This window comes from Culex pipiens, chromosome 1 (genome assembly GCF_016801865.2).
Source record: "Culex pipiens pallens isolate TS chromosome 1, TS_CPP_V2, whole genome shotgun sequence".
In the NCBI taxonomy this organism is placed as follows: Eukaryota; Metazoa; Arthropoda; class Insecta; order Diptera; family Culicidae; genus Culex; species Culex pipiens.
The window spans coordinates 41,596,850-41,610,146 of NC_068937.1; the positions used below are offsets into that span (position 1 = coordinate 41,596,850).

Consider the following 13,297-nt stretch of genomic DNA (forward strand, 5'->3'; position numbering starts at 1 on the left):
TTTGAGTTTAAAAACTACTCAGTTTTGGTTACGCAACTCCCACGCACCATCTGTCAGCCACAAGATGTCAAGGTCTTCCGAAACTATTCAACATTTCTCATGCAGAGCAAATTCCTCAAACCCACCCCGCCAGTGCCACGGCGAATCACATTCCTTGCAAGGCTTTGCAGTTATGACCATCAGATAGTGTGCACACCGTTTGTAAGTGTGTGTGTCTGTGAAGAAAGAAAGAAAGGGTAAAATAAAAACTAGCGTGACACTTTACGTTCGAACGTGCTCGACGACGCCGAGTAAAGTAGATCCGGTTTCGTGACAAAGTTGTGTGTGAGAGAAATTGCATTTGTGTACACTTTTTTTTTGTTTTGTTTTTGGGTACATGAGTAAAAGCAGAATGCAAGACACTACTTTGTTTGAGCCTTGAAGGGTAATTTTGTTCGTTTTGAAATTGGGTAGCCGACTAAAGTAATTATATGAATTTGCCTGAATGTGTTCGTAAACTTTTCTTTTAAATTTTACGCAATGAATATTTTTCAAATAATATTATCAAAATTATGTTTTGAAAAATTAAAATGTAACACTTCATCCAACTGTCATTCAACAAACCTCAGACATTGTTTCAACCAATCAACTGCCAAATCAACAGCGTTCGACGTCAACTTGAAGACGAAATGTATTCCATTTGGTGGTGAAGTGGTCGGTAAGAGATGTCGGAGTGTGCGTACCCGTAAGGAGTGTGGAAGTAGAGTCAAGTAAAGTAGTGGGGGTCTCATTTTTGTCGCATTTTTTTCGAAAATCTGGTTTGTTATACAACTTATTACTTCACGCACCAAGCTTTGGGTTACTGTGGCTTGTGCATGTGTGCGTTGTTTTCTGGGCATTTTTAGCCTTTTCAAAAAAGTGATGGAATGAAAACGCTGTCGAAGATAAGATGTTGCTCTGCTTTTTTAATTACTCGATTGTAATTTTTTTTGGAAAAATTTTAAGGCTTATTCAGCATGTACTGAAAAGATTAATGTTTTTCCTAGATGCAAATATTTTTCAAAGTTTTTGTCAACCCCCCCTCCTTCTTTAAAAAAAATCACCCGAAAAATCAGGGCCGTATTTTTCCCGAAAAAACTTCCAAAAATCAAATCAAATTATTCGCTCTACAGCATTGCCTTGGCGTTCCCGATTACGGGATTCCTACTCGAAACTTGATGTCCGAAGGCTTGATTGTTGAGGCAATTGCAAACCTCTTTTTACACCTAAGCTTCCATCCACCCCGGGATTCGAACTGACGACCTTTGAAATGTGAGTCCAACTGCCTACCAGCGACTCCACCGAGGCAGGACCCAGGGAGACGACTCCTACATCTGGACTGAGCTATCGACCTAACCTCTAGGTTAGACCGGAGCCAACATTTACTTCCCCATCCGACGGAAGGCGTGATCAGACAAATCTCGTCTCAGAATTTGCCACCGGGACCTTCTGGGATCGAAAAAACTTCCATAAAATCAATTAAAACCAATTTGAAATTATTTTTCGCATGTTTGCACTCATTTAAAAATATTGGGCCTATTAGTAGAGTTTTAGTTTGCAGAACCGCAAAATCTTTTTTTTTTTGGTTTTCTTTCATACCTTGATTGGAAGACAACCTTTCTAGTATATTATGTTTTTTAGAACCTTTTGTTTATTGTAATGTTCTAAAATACAGTTTTCTATACTTTTTTACATCATTTTTGTTCACAAGAAGTTAAAAATGCTTATATATTAGAGTGTAACAAAATTGACTTTTTGGCGGGCATTCAAGGGTTTGTTCCGGTGGGCATACTAAGCCCAAATCCAAAATATGAGCTTGATTGGACGTAACAGGAGCTGGCGCTCCGCCCTTCAATTTTAAATGGAATTTAACCCGTAAAAAAAGATTTTTTCAAAAATGTCACTTTTTGAGGCATTTTGGCCATCAATGCGTTTACCAAAAAAATCACTGGCGTGTAGGCCAGATCCTTGCGCATCTTTTGGTATATATAACATTGACATTTGGAGCACCCTGGAGCTCGGTACAGGCCTTCAAAGTTTGGCATTTTTTCGAAAAATCGGTCCCGGCAAAAAAGATATGCGTCGCGCCTCGCGACGCCCTAGACGCCATTTGATTTTGCCAGGGCCGATTTTTCGAAAAAATGCCAAACTTTGAAGGCCTGTACCGAGCTCCAGGGTGCTCCAAATGTCAATGTTATATATACCAAAAGATGCGCAAGGAACTGGCCTACACGCCAGTGATGTTTTTGGTAAACGCATTGGTGGCCAAAATGCCTCAAAAAGTGACATTTTTGAAAAAATCTTTTTTTACGGGTTAAATCCCATTTAAAATTGAAGGGCGGAGCGCCAGCTCCTGTTACGTCCAATCAAGCTCATATTTTGGATTTGGGCTTAGTATGCCCACCGGAACAAACCCTTGAATGCCCGCCAAAATGTCATTTTTGTTACATCCTATTATATATCTTTTAATTTTTTAAAATTTTGTTGGGGTTTGAAATTACATTTTTGCGCTAAAGTTCAGGATGGAGGAAATTTGGTACAAGCAAAAAAATATTTAAATTTATCTTCAGATACAGAATTAAATTTGCAACTGAAAATTACTTTTTGCAATTCCGTCGTAAAACTATTTACTTTTCCTGTCATTCTAGAACAACGAAAAAGCCTGCTTTTCTGTACCAAAAATAACAGTATCGAATAGCAACACTATTCAAAATAAATGCTGAAAAGTTCTACTTTTCAGCACTCAAATGGGTGCTGAAAAGTTGAACTTTTCAGCACTGGTTTCGAAAAGTAACACTTTTCAACATTTTTTTGATTTAAACGATTTATTGACAAAATACATGAAAATTTGACATGAAATTTCACTCAGTGTGTGTTTTTTGGAATTGCAAAAAATGTTGTATGGAACTCGTTGCAAAACTTGATTTTTTCAGTACTCTTCGTATTTATCCAACTCGGTGAACCTCGTTGGATAAATGTACGACTCGTGCTGAAAAAATCCTCTTTTTGCAACTTGTTGCATAAACTACTATTTCATTTTCTTAATAAAGTGCATTATTTCAAATTGTCGATCAATTTACAGCGGAAATTTTAAATCTTTTTTTTTAATAAAAAAAATATGATGGTATTTTCGAAAATCCGAGAAAATTTTCATTAATTTTCCTTTACGCATTCTGTTCATAAAGCATTTTAAAGTTTGAATTTTGTTAAAATTATACAATAGGGTAATTCTCCGCCAACTCACACAGCAGTTGCCCCGACCCCTCTTCGATTTGAGTGAAACTTTGTCCTAAGGGGTAACTTTTGTCCCTGATCACGAATCCGAGGTCCGTTTTTTCATATCTCGTGACGGAGGGGCGGTACAACCCCTTCCATTTTTGAACATTCGAAAAAAGAAGTGTTTTTCAATAATTTGCAGCCTGAAACGGTGATGAGATAGAAATTTGGTGTCAAAGAGACTTTTATGTAAAATTAGACGCCCAATTTGATGGCGTACTCAGAATTCCGAAAACGTATTCTTCATTAAAAAAAACTAAAAAAGTTTTAAAAATTCTCCCATTTTCCGTTACTCGACTGTAAAAAATTTTGGAACATGTCATTTTATGAGAAATTTAATGTACTTTTCGAATCTACATTGACCCAGAAGGGTCATTTTTTCATGTAAAACAATTTTTTTCATTTTAAAATTTTGTGTTTTTTCTAACATTGCAGGGTTATTTTTTAGAGTGTAACAATGTTCTACAAAGTTGTAGAGCAGACAATTACAAAAATTTTAATATATAGACATAAGGGGTTTGCTGATAAACATCACGAGTTATTGCGATTTTACCCTGCAAAGTTAGAAAAAACACGAAATTTTAAAATGAAATTTTTTGTTCTAAATGAAAAAGTTACCCTTCTGGGTCAATGTAGATTCGAAAAGTACATTCAATTTCCCTTAAAATGACATGTTCCAAAAATTTTTACAGCCGAGTAACGAAAAATGGGAGAATTTTTAAAACTTTTTTAGTGTTTTTTTCGATGAAAAATACGTTTACCCTTAGGACAAAGTTTCACGCAGATCGAAAAGGGGTAACTTTTCCCGATTTCGTGTGAGCTGGTAGAGAATTACCCCATAGTGAAAGACATGATAATATTTGTAAATATTCACCTGACAATTTGTAAATTTACCTCTGTTTCGTTGTTGCCACTTTTTTAGACTAAATTGAGGTAATATTGCATCATTAATAAGGAAATTTTATTTCATCCAAATTTACATTTTATCTGTGTAGTTTTTCTCAGTGTCATCTTATTACATTTGTAAATTCATAAGCAAATTCCACTTCTGTTATAAAATCCCAAGTCGAAAGACAACAAGTTCAACCTTGTACAACTCAACCCCATTTCACCAGAAATCGATATTCACCTAAATATTGATCTCTTAAAAGCATATGAAAGCAATTCAGTTTATATACAGTTGCACTCTGAAATGAATTTACCCATTTTTCTAATCCAACTTTGGACATTTTTTCTATTATTTTTCTTTGACCACTTGTTGCTGAGATTCAACCTGCTATAGAAAATCACACAAGAAAAACGAGGTGTGGCGTAGAGAAAAAAAAAAAATAGCATTGAATTTTTAAGTGACGATAACATGCGTCCAAAATTCAATGTCAAAAAAGAAAGTTTCGTAAAAATTTTCAATGCGACTACAAATATTTAAAAAATCAAATTAACCGTAACTTTTGATATGATTGAAAATAAATGTTTGTGGTCCTTCTCAAATGTTGGGGTTTATTTTAAATTTTTGAAAATATTTCTATTTTATATATAATGGTGATGTAGGGACAACCTGATTGTCTTTCGGATCTCATCAACCACTGGTCGCATTTTCAATATCCTTGAAGCAGATTTGTAGGAAATTTTCTGATATATTCGAAAAAAAATTTCAGAGGTGGTCAAGATTGGCCATGACTTTTAAAAATGCAAAACATGCATCTTATCATTTAAAATATTTTTTAAGTGAATGAAATGATTTTTTACCAAACTGTGCCATAGCTCAAAAGATGGCATTTTTGTCATCTAACAAGAATTACGAAACTGGAAAACAGTAAAAACTAAAACCAAAGCTAAATCAAAAAGTTTACTAAATTGTCTGGATCATACCAAACAAAAATAAAGAAAACCTAGCACACAACTATTTCTTGCCAAACTTCCCCCCTCGCACACGCAAAAGCCCTTTCCCACAACTATGCGTTACGCCAGCCCGGTCGATCTGCCGCAATCGGAGATGAACTTCGACCACGCTTAAACGTGACTTGGCCCGCGCGCGAACTTTATAGCTTTATCTAGAGGTACAAGTTTATTGCAACGAAGGTAGACGGTCAGTAATACTGCTGTTGCAACGCTCTGCTCTCTGCGGTCGAACGTACCCATATGTGCAAATGAGCATGTGTGCCCTTGGAACATTATGCGCTAATTTTTATGCTCGTGTAACGCGGTTTTCGTTTGCCACCGCAACCGTGCTCGTGTGAGATTTGAGCAACACGGAAAGACTTAACACAGTTATATTGTTTTAGTTTCAAACAAAATTTGAAATTAATTCAAATAAATTTGGGAAAATATGATAAATTGTAGGAATGTATTTTTCCGTGTCACAATTAAAACAACAGCAGAAAAAAGCTCCACCAACTACAATCACACAAACACGCAACACACGCTAATGAGAGAAGATGATTCGTGAAATCTTCGTGTGAAGTTCGCGCAGTTGAGTTGACTTGGCTTGGTTTGGTTTGTTGGAGACCACGATCCGGGCGACCTTGATACCATAATAGCAGCGGGTCGCGCGGATGCTGCCGGGCGCGATTGGACCGGTTGAAGATCCCTGAAATGCGATTAGAATGATTGGCTTTGGAAACCGAAAACTGTGCGATTCGCTGCAGCAGCAGCGTGTGATCTTCGGATGGATGATTTTTTTTTTGTTTCTATCATGTAAAAGTATCATTTAAACCCGAAATATGACCAGAAATCGATTTTTGACACTTTGGCTCAATTCTGAGGGCAGATTCAGCGGGCAAAATTACATGGAAAAACATGTATTTCAACAATTTTCAAATTTTGTTAGCGTGGTCCCATATGGTTTTCCCTTGAAAATTAGACTTTTTCAAATAAACACCCCTGAAATTTTTTCAGTGTTTGTTGATCTTCTCTTTCAACCTGGTGCTTAAATTTTGGCTTGCGCCTTTTCGAGATATTTAAGTTTTAAATTTGCATCTTTTTTACCTTAAAATAGCTGTAATTTTTTACCCTTAAGGGTTAAATGATTTGTCGAAAAATAAAAAAAGGTAGTTTTTTAGACTTCTAAAAGTATCCCGTATATCACTTTTCTTTAAAACTAAACCCTGAATTGCCACGTTCAACAAATTGATTTTTGATGGTTTGCGCAGATGCTTTCTATAAATTTGATCGTAGAAGGCGTAGATTACGTAGTAAAATTTTGGTGTTTTCTACAAAGTTGCTTGGGATGGCAAACCCAACAACTTTCTAGAATATAGAAAGAATCTCAAAAATATTCCTGAAAAGTTAGATATTCAAAATCACCCTAATCGTGAACCACCCTCATTTTAAACCTAACCAAAAGTTGCCCCTTTTCATTTGCAACAACTCTTCTGAAGACGCCAAAGCACCAAAACTTCACAATTTTTCGGAAAATCCATTTCCACTTAATTTTGCGATCTGGACCACCGTGCACTGTATTTGTTGCCAGTATGTTTATTTTGTTTGTCATTTAAATCATGTGTCTTTAAATTCAAAATATTTTGTTTCGCCAGATAGTTAGTTTGTTTATAATTATTAACATCTGTGCATGTTTATGTAATTTTACATTAATTGGCCAAAAAATGAAACGAATTTTCAGTTTTTTTCATATAATTAAATTTTCTGCAAATTAATATAGAACAATTCTAGCTCAAATCAGGATTTTCTGGTACTTTTGTACCTCTCTGATTTCAATGAAACTTTGTGTATATCGAGCCAATTGTACTCGAAAATAACATTTGACTTGGGCGTACGTTATTTAAATATTTTTGTATTTTGCAATTTAAAAACATAATTCTTTGACAGAATTTCAATTGGATGTATGGGCTTACAGATATAAGTTTAATTACATTGCCCATTACTGAAAACAGAGCATTTTTTTCAGTGTGGTAGAAACCTGGATAATAAATAGGCTTTCGTAAATATTAAAACAAGTCAAATTAAAAAGCCGTCAAAAGAAAACATGTGAAAAAATGGACGAGCTTTCTGGTAAACATATTTTCTAGACTGAAAAACCATTTCAGAAATTGCCAATAACCATCTGGAAACCTATATCTTCCCAAGGATTGGACATGCATTTTTCGTCAGTCTTTTTGTAACATTTTGAGCGAAAATATAACCTTAAAATTGACCTGCTATACTTCAAAATCCTGAAATCGCATAGAAATGGCGTGTATTTTTGTTTCAGTGTATTTTTCTTTCAGAAGGCCCGTTCAATTTCCTAAAAGTTTATCTTTGACCACTTTTTGATACGATGCAACGGCTTCGAGAAGCAGTAATTTTTAAATTTTAAAATACAAAAATATTTAAATAACATACGCCCTTCTCAAATGTTATTTTTGAGTACAATCGGCTCCTTATACACATAAATGGATTATATAGGCTTAGGGTAACATGTCTACAAAGTTTCATTGAAATCGGAGAGGGTCGGGTACAAAAGTGCCACAAAAATTCCTGATTTGAGCTGGAATTGCTCTTTATGTAAAATTACATCAAATAAGGTTTGAATTTACACTTAACATATCTGGAGTTTTTTTTTGAAAAGGTCCAATGAACCAAATTTCCAGTTTTTGCTTTTTGGGTGTTTTTGAAACCGCCTTGAGTCAGGGGTATTAAAAAACATCCAAAAAGCAAAAACTGAAAATTTGGTTTATTGGACCTTTTCAAAAAAAAACTCCAGATATTAATGTTAACGTAATGTATCAGGGGAAAAAATATTAAAATCAAACTTTATACATAAAAAATTGATATGATCGAGGGTGTAACAATATCTATAAAAGTTAGAACAAGTTCTTTTAATAAAATAAATCAATTTCTGTTAAATTTAGGTAACAATTTTACAGTTTTGTCATAATCAAATTTTGATACATTTTCATTGTTTTTCAGTAACGATCATTTAAAGAACGTGTAGAAGAACAATTCAAAGCATTTTTGGAGTTGATAGTTTATAAATTGAACTAGAATTGATAAAAAAAACTGGGCTATTTTTTAACAAATGGCGCTTAGGACCTTTTTGAAATTTAACCCTAGATTTCCCTTAAAGCAGACATTCAATACATTAATAATATAATGTAATATTTTCACGTTGTCGTCAATACATCGTCCTCCTTCAGTTTTCAAAATTTCATTCAGACACATTTATCTGATTTGTTTTTGATGGTGTTACTTTGCGACCGGATGAACATGAAATAGTTTTCTGAATTTTTGTCTCGTGACTCACTTCAACCAGATTGGTCACACCTGCGTTCACCAGGATCCGTCTTGACGACGACCCAAATCTCCCAATCTGTCGAATTAATCACCCTTTCAGACCAGATGTGATTTTGTTCAGAAGTTCGCCAAGATGATTGGGACATCGCGTGACATCATTTTCATAACTAGCAACGGAAGCTGTGTCGTCGTGCTCATTCACAAAAAGCGGGGTAGTAGTGAGCCCGGAACATTTACAACCGTGCATTCGTGGTGGTGTGATTCGTCACGCCGAAACGAGGGGAAAGTCACCAGATTCCAAACTACGAGGGGCCACTCCAAAACTGACTGCGTATTTTTGATGCATCTCCTTTTTGACGCGAACTGCACCAGAATGAGGTCGAGAGAGGAGTTATTACCGTGGTCGCAGCATCTGCTGCGGCGACGACCTTGGGCACCATTGCATCGCCCCTCGTCGACCTCGACTGCTGCTTGACGCATGACTACTTTCTCTTCAGCCCGAGCCGCACCACCACTATCATCGCGGAATCCACACCGTCTCGCAAGTGTCTACCGGACAGGTCTTGGAGCGGTTTCGATTGGCGCAGCGATTCAACTTTCGCTTTCGCGAAGAAAAGAAAAAAGCCAAGCGTTGATCGAAAGTTCTTCCCATACCGCCAAGGTCGCCGCTATGCTGGCAACGGCGGAGGGATGGGCACTCCAAAACACGGCTCTAATTAGTCATCCCTTACGTAACGCGTGTCAACCGGTGGCCAAATTGTGGAATGTAGTCCCATCAGGCTGGCTGGACGCTCCGTCGTCGTCTTGGACGAATCCGCCATTAGCATACAAAGTGGCTGCTTAATTAACCTCCGGTTGGTCACGACTTGCGGCGATCGACTTGAAACGCGCTGGAATCGGATCCGCTTCTTGCTGGTTATTTGTATGTTGGACAGCGCGGTTTCCTCATTCCAGCGCGACAACAGTGGTAACAACAGTGGCAACTGTCAACGGGAGGATGATACCCCGCGACAAGCATTAAGCGGTAACGCGGCCGGGACGTGCGATTGATCTGAACCTGTGTAGAACTTGAGGAATGTAGTGGAATTTTAAGGCGTTTCTTCATTCAGAATGATGACTGAGCAGGATAGTTGAGCTATTTTAAGATATTGCGTGCTGCTATAAACAGAGTGATAGCCATCGCAACATCTACTTGAAGTAAGAATTTGGACTTTGGACAGATTTGAGAACCGCAACTGATTGACTACAGAATCATCCGATATTCGGTAACCAACGGTACCAATTTACCAGGAGTCCACCAGTCTAGCAGGATGCATCTCAAATAAGACATTGACTTGGCACCGCTGCTAAATGAGACCCATTAACGAGTCTCTGTCTCATTCACTGTCAATTTCGCACAATCGTAAAGTGCATCGTTGAGTTTGCTCATAAAATCCGAACGATCATTATACGATGAGACGCCATCTAAGATGATACCTCTCATGAAAATTTTGACCGTCACTTGAACAGATCACCATGGTAACGCTAACGCTGACTTCCAAACAGCGTTAGCTTAAATAAATACCTGTCACGAGTGAGGGAAGTTTCAGATAAAGCATCAATTTATCAATCACAACCTTCTCACGCATGGTAGAGAACACGAAGAACTCTTCGTATCTTTCAAGCATAATCAAGATTATCAATTTTAAGGTCAATACTGATGAGTTGCAAGAGAATGTAAACAAAAACAAACCAGTTTCCCCAAAAAAACGTCATCAAGTTGTGTAATCCTACATGGATATCTTCTAACTTTATCTTATAAGCATCTTGTCACTTGAGTAACACTTGGGGTTGAGGAATGCATCTAGCATTTGTCTTAGTCTGTTGCCTATGTTTGAACCGGGAAGAATTCGATTTGCCGGTCGAAGCTGCTGCGTAGATTTTGGCGCAAAAGGTCATCCATCAATAACGTGGTTCTTCGATGGGAAGATTATATCAATTAGGTGGTGTACCCCCGACTAGATCAGAGCTGTCAAGTGGAGTAGTTTTGTTGTTGTTGATCACACCGACCATCAACATTTCTGCGCAGGCTTAACTCGAGGGGAAGCATGAAGTTTTGGGTCGCCAGAATCACGTGCACTTTGCATTTTTCAAAAATATTTAGACATTGCCGAATGGTTTTGTTTGTATGGAGAATTAGTGCTGTTCGCTACTTCCACATATTGCATGCAAGTTTTGGTTGTATGCAAGAGTGACGAACCGCCCTAATATACAAACTTTGGAGAAAATCATTCGGCCCTGTCTAAATATTTTTGAAATATTCAAAGTGCACGTGTTTTTGGGGACCCCAAACTTTGAGCCTGCGCAGTCTGTTCTCTAAGAATAGCTCTTTACTGTTGAATTGGATTGTGAAACTGTATTTTTGTTATTTTTGTTTTATTTGTATGCAAATATTTTGATGTTCAAATATTAATATTTAAATTTTTCTTGAAATTTGAATCTGCGTGCGTTTCTAACTTTATACCACTTGACCAGCAGCTAAATTATGCGCAAGTATAGTTTGTATGAGACTTCGAATATTGGGTGTGAATTCTAAAAAATCCCACCTGATTCAAGTTTTTTTTGCTTGTTTATATTCTACACTTAATATCTTAGTACAAATTCCAAGCAGTCACATTGGGTTTTGAGCACTGAACCATTTGCTGAGCCTATAATAGCTTTTAAGATACTTCGGATGACATACCAACAATTTGAACAATTAAGATTATTCACATTTCCTTTGACACCACAATATTTTTTTTCTCTAAATTTTGTTATGAGTTTTAAATCTACCTTTTTTTTAATGATTTCGATTATTTTCAGTCGGACAAAAAGCTGTTGCGATAAAAAGTTTTAGAATGTATTTTTAATTTTGTTCATTGGTTAGGCTGTTGCAAATACTTCCCCCTCCCCTCCCCCCCCCCCTTTAGACAGTTATCAGAGTCGAGGGACATAAAATTCAAAAAATATTTGCAACCGCCTTAATTTTTTTTAATTTTTAAACTTAAATTGTTTTTAAATATTTTTTTAGTTTTTTATGATTTTTTGATTTTTTTTTTATTTTTTAATGTTTTTACCTTTATTTATTTTTTAATTTTTTTATTATTTAAAAAAAATAAATTATTTTTTTAATTTATTTTTTGTAAATATTTTTAATTGTTTTAATTGCTTTAATTTTCTTAATTGTTTTTGTTATTTTTATTTTTTTGTTTTTTTTTTAAATTTTTTGATTTTTTTTAATTTTTAATTTTTGTAATTTTTTTTAATTTTTTTGATTTTTTTCAATTTTTTATTTTTGTATTTTTTTTAATTTTTTTGATTTTTTTAAATTTTTTTTTGTAATTTTTTTTATTTCTTTAATTTTTAGATTTTTCTTTTTTTATCTTTTTTTTTAATTTTGATTTTTTTAATTTTGTTTAGGCCGTAGCAAATATTTTTAAAAGTTTATGTCCCCCTCCCCCCCCCCCCCTTCAATTTTTTCCTGAATAATCAGGAGGCAAAAATTTTTTTTTCGAAAAGCTTCAAAATTTTAATGAAAATTTAAGTTTAATCAACTGAAAACCAGTTAAAATGCATTTTCCCGCGTTTATAATCATATTCAGCATGTTTGAAATCTTTTGAAAACATTTTAAATTTTCATGAAATACCAATGTAAAAAATCCGTCAATACCTCGATATTTTCAAAACTAATGATTGGAAAGCAACTGTACTCCTGCAAAATGCATTTTAAAACACTTTTTTCATCCAGATGTTGAAACCTAGGCTTGTAATTTAAATTTTTATATTTATTTTATTTTTTTGCCCCCCCCCCCTACCTCCTCCCCTCATTGACTTTAAAAAATATTTGCAACGGCCTTACTTTTTTTTTAATTTTTCTGATTGTTTTTTTCCTAGCAAGATTCGATTTTCCGTGCACCATTCCATTTGCCACGGTAGCAAACAGGCTGAATAGCGGGAATATAATTTTTCAAAATTGTTTTTTTATGTAAGGCCGTTGCAATTATTTTTCAAAGTTTATGTCGCCCCCCCCCTTCTTCAAAATTGGCCTGAAAAATCTGGAGGCAGTTATACCCGAGAACCAGCGAGTTGAAGTTACCGTTCGAACTTTGTTGGAGCCTTGAGCGTTGGAATGTTAAGCTAAAATCAAACCAAAAATTTGTAGACGGTATATTTGAAAATTGATTTTTATAAATAAATAAGGCCGTTGCAAATATTTTTTGTAGTTTATGTCCCTCGACAATGACCAAAGCCGAGGGGGAGGGGGGGGCGGGGCAATTTAAAAAAAAAGTATAAAAATTGAAATTATGAGCCATGGTTTCAACATTTTAATGAAAAAAGTATTTTAAAAAGCATTATACACCTTTCCAGTTGTTTTGCCATCGTTAGTTTCCAAAATATCTATGTGTTGAGGAATTTTTTTTTACAAAAACTATGAAAAATATTTGCAACGGCTTTAGGTTAAAACAAAATGATAATAAGCTGGCAGAATTGCAAAAATCTGATTTTTTAAATGTTATGGTTTATTGCTGGGTGTGATTTTTTCTAGGAATAGTTTGTAGACTGTGACAAATCATAGAACCATGAAAAAAAGGGTTAGAAATTGCAAAGAAAAGAAATACTAAGAATCTGAATAAATATTATTGAAAAGACAAAAACTTGAAAGAATTGTGTGAAATAAAACTTGCACTGGTCGTTTTGAAAAATAAAAAAAATGGCTTAATTTAACTATACAATACCTAAAAAAATATTGCTGTGT

General features: G+C 35.3%; 1 protein-coding gene across 1 annotated transcript in view; it reads left to right on the plus strand.

Moving 5' to 3' along the window:
* The window catches only part of LOC120425470 (all trans-polyprenyl-diphosphate synthase PDSS1), a 153,493-nt gene that overhangs the window by 108,443 nt on the left and 31,753 nt on the right, over positions 1-13,297 (plus strand). The window lies entirely within an intron of this gene.